The sequence below is a fragment of the Dermacentor variabilis genome, chromosome 6 (assembly GCF_050947875.1).
Source record: "Dermacentor variabilis isolate Ectoservices chromosome 6, ASM5094787v1, whole genome shotgun sequence".
NCBI lineage: Eukaryota > Metazoa > Arthropoda > Arachnida > Ixodida > Ixodidae > Dermacentor > Dermacentor variabilis.
In genome coordinates this window covers 119,341,853-119,347,976 of record NC_134573.1, presented here as the reverse complement: position 1 = coordinate 119,347,976, position 6,124 = coordinate 119,341,853, and the positions used below count along the sequence as shown (strand labels likewise).

At 49.9% G+C, this 6,124-nt stretch overlaps 1 long non-coding RNA gene across 1 annotated transcript in view; it reads right to left on the bottom strand.

Moving 5' to 3' along the window:
* Nucleotides 1-268: 268 nt before the first annotated feature.
* The window catches only part of LOC142585118 (uncharacterized), a 70,060-nt gene continuing 64,204 nt past the window's right edge, over nt 269-6,124 (bottom strand). The window contains exon 3 of the long non-coding RNA XR_012829031.1: nt 269-456. This is a non-coding gene — a long non-coding RNA (uncharacterized LOC142585118). The remainder of the gene's footprint in view (nt 457-6,124) is intronic.

Sequence of the window (6,124 nt, the reverse complement as noted above, 5' to 3'; positions counted from 1 at the left end):
ATCGATACCGGAAAGTTCTAACTCGCCGGGTTTGCTGCGCCTCCCGCTTTTGCCTCCGTCTCTCCGCGCAAGGACTGAGAATAGAGAGTAGAGAGATAAGAAGATAAGAAGCCAATATAACTGCGGTCGTTTCGCAGGGACGCGAGCCGTAACGTTTAGGTTATCGCACTTACGACGAAAAACGACCGAAACGCGAAATTTGAGCAGTTCGCAGCGGTGGCAGAAGACGCCGACTATGGACTCGTTTGCTGTCCGAGTCAATTGCGTGCCCACAAACAGAGCTTTAATTCTGTTTGCACAAAAATTTCAAGCATCCAGTCGCCTTCCGGTTGCCGTCTTTGGAGATTACGCAAAGAAAAGGGCTCATTGTGTCGTGTGGCTTGGGAGACAAACTGGCGGTCTTGAGCTCTTCCGCAAACCACGGGCTTTCCTTCCGGGCGAATCTGTGTATTTCCACTGAAAGAAACAGAGCAGTGTGAACAGCTGCCTAGAGTAGATAACATTATTAAATGGAATGTTTGGTCTTTCCGATCCACTTTCTTTATTTTTTTACTCGGTTGTTAACGTGCCGTTGTTTCTTTGTTGTCATGTCGTGCTGCTTATAGCCAGGCCCAACAATTCGTATCAGATTTAGGACGAAGACGGGGGTAACTGACTTTACAATTTAAAATAAATGTGCGCAATGCTCTTATGCACTGGCAAGGAGGCAGAATCTATAGTCTAAGCTCGCAGTAAAGTGTTTATAATGGGTAGCCACAATAAACCAACATTAAAACGAAAAAAGGCAAAGTACTTATACTTTTATACCCAAGTAGTATGAGCCATCATATTAAAGGAAACGTTTACGCGCTAGAATTGTTCGCAAGAGAAAACACAAGCCAATCGTCGTGGCGGATATATGATTAGCGAAGGCAGCTGGCCAACGGGAAACGGCACTTATACGAACAAAATATTCGTAGCTTTTTTTACTGGAGAGTTGGACTGAGTGAACACCGATCAAGTGCGTTAATTTTCTCTCCGGGCCTGCAATTAACTATAAAGAATTGTAGCACACCTTAGCAATAATGTGCATTGGCTTGATGCTGGCTTTGCAATCAGCTCAAGCTATTGTCACCGCTTGTACGCTCAGTCAAACGCGCAATGCTTGTATTCTTGATGAAGTACGAAACTATCGCTTTTCCTGCTCATGACCTGACATGCAGCAAAACGGGGTAGAAACAAAAAAGAAAAAACGCTAGAAACTCCTTGTTGCACACGCGAGCTCCTAAAATAAGCTGTCTGGGCATCAGCAGCTGCGATTCAGATGTCAGTGTACTTGTCATAAAATTGGAGCTGCCCTCGAAGCACCCAGTAGGTGCGCTAGATTACAACGTATGCTAACAATTGTAGGACATCTCGCGCATGTTACCACGCACAAGGTGACGCAGAAACGTGAAACTACATTGACGTTTCTGCTCAGCGGAAAACAGTGTTCATAAGATTTTTTAAATCGAAATGTCAAAAAATGCCGCTTTGAAACAGGATGGTCGTGCCAAAACGAATTAAGTGTTTACTACGGCGTAATCACCATTCCTCCGACGTAGATTTCCACTTTCCCTGAACATTGTCCTTGGATTACTAAACAGGCTGCTTCTAAGTCAAGCCTGGAGCTTTCATAAACGTGAAATGAACAAGAGGGAAGCTGGCCAGGTTGCAGAATTACTGTCAAATAAAAAAATTTGGGCTTCATTTTCTTCCGCATGCACACAGCGCATTGGAAAGAACGTGAGAGATACCGAACAATTCAGGCCTTAGAAAGAAGCGTCCCCTATTCTTCTTGAACAACGACCTGAAATATCAATATGCGAAAGAATGCATGCAAAGGCATACCGCGGCGGTTATTGGCATAAATCAAACGAGAAATAGGGGCGACAGGATGCGAGCTCCTCCATCATGTGCCCAAAACACGAGGGCTCTCTCGCGCATGTGGAAACAATCCGAACGCGAGGCCAGCGGGGAAACACACAAGCAGCCAGACGCATGATAGCAGTCCGGAGCAGCAGCAAAACATCCCAGAAATAACGCCGCCAGACGGCGATAAGAGCGCCGAGGGGATATGCCAACGGGCGAGCCGTGATGGAGGGCTACGTCATTATTCAAAAACGGGACTCCCTTTTATTCCTTTCTTCGCAGGATCGACGCTGCCGCGACAGCGTGGATGAAGGGAGGCTGGACCGCCCTTGCGTCCTCCGTGAAGGAGTGCTGGCCCTGAGTGAGGCACTAGCAAGAACCTACTCACACCAGGCCGACTGAAAGCAAACGGCCGCTATCAGCTCCCCCCCCCCCCCTTTACTTTCGGAGGTTATCCCCTTCTCGTCGCTTCTCCGCATGGCTGCAAAGGGCTGCAGTGAAGCCAGCGCGGACGTGCACGATAGCGGCGGAGAAATCTCGGCCCTCGCCGGCGTGATCTATAGATATCCCTCCTCCGGACACGAGCGTTAGGCCGCCGATCGGATTGCGTGTTCCGGCGGCCGCCCCGACAGCGTCTGGGCCGACGTCGACGTTGGAGAAATGGCCGCCCTCGTTTCGGTGCTCGTGTACTCGAAGTGGTAGCCGTCGGTGCGTGCGTACACCGCTACGCGGTCGCGACCTACGCACGCGCGGCGCCGTGCTGCTGTAAAAACGCTTCGCTCGCTGACGTAAAGAAAGCAGAGAAGGCGCGAGTCGACAAAAAAAAAAAAAAAGAGAACCCGAAAGGTAGTGCCTGTCGCTGACAGAGAGGCGGAAATGCGATTACGCGTGACCCACGAGAGCTAAGACACGCTTTGAGCTGGCTGCGCTGGCACGCTTCTGCTGGCCAGCTCTCCATCACTCACGAAAGAAAGCCACAGATAAAGATTAGAAAGCAGGAAGGAGGCGTTTATCTGCCGCACAAGATAGTATAAGCGGTTACACCCGCACCAGAAGGTGGAATGGGAGAGGCGCTGCTGACACTGTTCGGCAGCAATTTTATTCGTTTGTCTGTTGTCTAAGCTTCGGATTGAGATGTTGCGAAGAACACTACCCGCTGAAAGCCATGCGTCATTGTCATTTACCGGTTGGGATGCGCGCCAAACATTCCGCGTGTTTGGCGACGGCTTTCTCGCACCTTAAGAACAGTGTCGACCGCTCGAACCCCGTGCCGTTCGTGAGGTGAAACTTAACGTAAGCGTATCTTCGGATGGGCTAGCATACAGTTGTTTTACGAAAACGCGGCGTGATGAAAACTTCATAAAAGATCAAATTATATTTAGTGAGGCACAGTGTGCCGCGCAGTTTGCGCATAACGCTAGTGTCGTAATGGAACAATACACTGCAGCGAAAAGACGAGAATACGCGAAGAAAAAAATATTACTCGAATGCTAGAATACTATAACGGATGAACATACATTAGAAAGGAACCAATATCGGAATACTGAAGCGGAAGCTTTACACAAGCAGGGAAACGCAAACATCACTTAAATCAAAAGCTTTACTGTGTGCGCAGTGCTACTGGATAAAGAAGGTAATGTGACGAAAACGATTATCCGCGACATTTCTTCAAAAGTGTACGAACTGCCTATTTGTTGGAAGCAGGTAGCAGAACAAGCTAAGTTTTCGCCACGAACGCCACAAGGCATATGGCCGTAGCAGTAAGATAGTTTCCCGTTGTCGATAGAGAAGAGGTGGTCGCAAAAACACAGAGGCAGTTACGGCGCGCGGTACGACACCGTATGACCGTCGGTGCTCTACTAAAGTGTTCTGGAGAAACGCTTGCCGCTTTACTTTTCTCAGGCTGTGAAACAAGCGACACACTGACAGCCTCGACGCCATGATACCCTTGGAACTCTGCGGCGCGCTGCTCGACGAACGGCGTCGCAGCAGTTCGGTTCCCCGCCCTCTGAGTGCGCCGGCGTGCCTGAACCACATGTCCCAGGAGTGTCCCGAGTTCGCGCACCTGTGTTGCGCCCGCCGCCACCACCAGTGTCAAGCGGGCGGCGCGTCCAGGGAGAAACAAGAGCAGGACGCCGCCGCTGTCGTCAAGGCGGGCACGATTCGCCAGCACTACTACCCCGAGGGCGGCTGGGGATGGACGGTGTGTGCGTGCGGATTTCTCGTGCACCTCCTCTCCGACGGCCTGCTTGCCTCGCACGGATTCATGATCGTAGTGGTGCAAAAGAAGTTCAGGGACGCTGCGCCTTCCTCGGCACACGGCACCGGGTCTGCCATGAAGTTGGGTGAGTGCGAGCCACCGTCACCTTTTCCTTTTTTCCATTGGCATGATGAAAAAAAAAATGGATGCTTTATTTGTTTTAAATCGAGTCGTTCATTCATCTGGTCTCACTTCACCAATTACACACTATACCGTACTTTTTTATTGACACCTTTACGTTTTCACTCGATTTTTCGCCCATCACCCGTCGTGGCTACATGCCATTGTGTTGAATGAGCATCATCATCACCATAATCGTCACTGTCACCCTCGTGTTCAATGTTCGCGCACGAAGATGGCGCTGACTACTCCTCGTCTAATGAAGCAGAAATGTTGTACATATATATACCACTATAGGCTTATCGACACAGTTTGTGTACAAAACCGAGTTTGTAGCACTTAATAGTACGCACGCGACGGATTAAATCGTAACAGAAACAATAACGCATCAACATTACAAAGAAGCTCTCAAACCAACAGTACCTTCCTAATGTAAGCTGCTAGAACACGAAAAAATTCGACAGAACCCATCTCACGAGGACTGTCAACGGTAATGCGTTTAACATTGAATCAATGTATATAGCGAGACACCGTATTGCCAGTGTCGAAACAAGCTGTGTATGAGGCATGTACTGCAGCGGATCTCATCTTTCGCGCATCGGATGGATGGATGGATGGATGGATCGATGGATCAATGGATGGATGGATGGATGGATGTTATGAGCGTCCCCTTTGGAAGAGCTTGGTGGGCTGCGCCACCAAGCTCTTCCCTAAGAACGCCCAGCGCCATCTAGCGGCGCTGCGCGAAGCCTACGCGTGGCCTCCGAAATTCGTGGCGCGCCGGTGCGTGTGAACGCTGAGAAACGCATCACGCGGCAACCGGGCCCTTCTGTCGCACTTATTTCTAAACACCCCGCGCCATCTAGTGGCGCTGCCGAGAAGTCCTCGCGTGGCCTCCGAGACGAGAAGCGTGGCGTGCGCGCTGGTACCTGCGAACGCTGACAATTGTTCCCTCGCTTGCCGCACGTCCAATGACAGATACTCAGTGTGCCAAGTTGACGATAGGTTCGTTGAACATCGGCACGTACCCAGTGCATTCATGGCGGATCTCGCTAAAGTTGGCGTGAAAGACTTTAATTAAAAAGTGGCCCGTACCCAATGCATTTGTGGTGCAGCCTGCCAAAGCGTCGCGCTGCTGTCCTTGAGGAACCCTTGTGACGTGGGTTCGATTCCGCCAAGCTTCGGAGAAATTTAAGGGATCCTATTTGTCATTGTAGAGTGGGACATTCCCATTGGCACATACTTAGTTACGCAAGTTGGCGTCAAAAACGTTCGTTGAAGTCCAGCACAGACTGAGTAGCACATACTCAGTGCTCCAAGTAGGCTATAAAGATTCTCACTGAACAGCTGTACCTACCCAGTCCCACATCTACAGTGACACATGTCGGCGTGAAAGAGGATCATTGAAAAGTGGCCCGTACGTACACACTGCCACATACTCAAGTTGGCCCGACTGTTGGCTTGGAACCCTGTTCCCTCGACACAGCAGCCCGATGCGCCCCCATTCCAGCATGGGCGAGCCAGTGAACCAGATAGGCGAGAGACAAACATACATACGAAGTGCATGAAGTACCCTAAACATTCGAAGGAATTAAAACAACCACTTCTTAAGAGGTTCACATCCTAACATAATATGATGTGTAACAAAACGCTTCAGCCGCGATTTGTCACACTAGTGCACAGGGAACTCGACCAAGAGCGCTGACTACTCGGAAAATTTACCTTGAAAGCAGAACCTGCATAGGGACAACGACGTAACAAGGAACGGGGGAGACATCACCGGATGTGACAATACAGGGAAAGAGAGATGACTTCTTAAGCCTGGTGGCACACTCAGATTGCTATATACTGCAG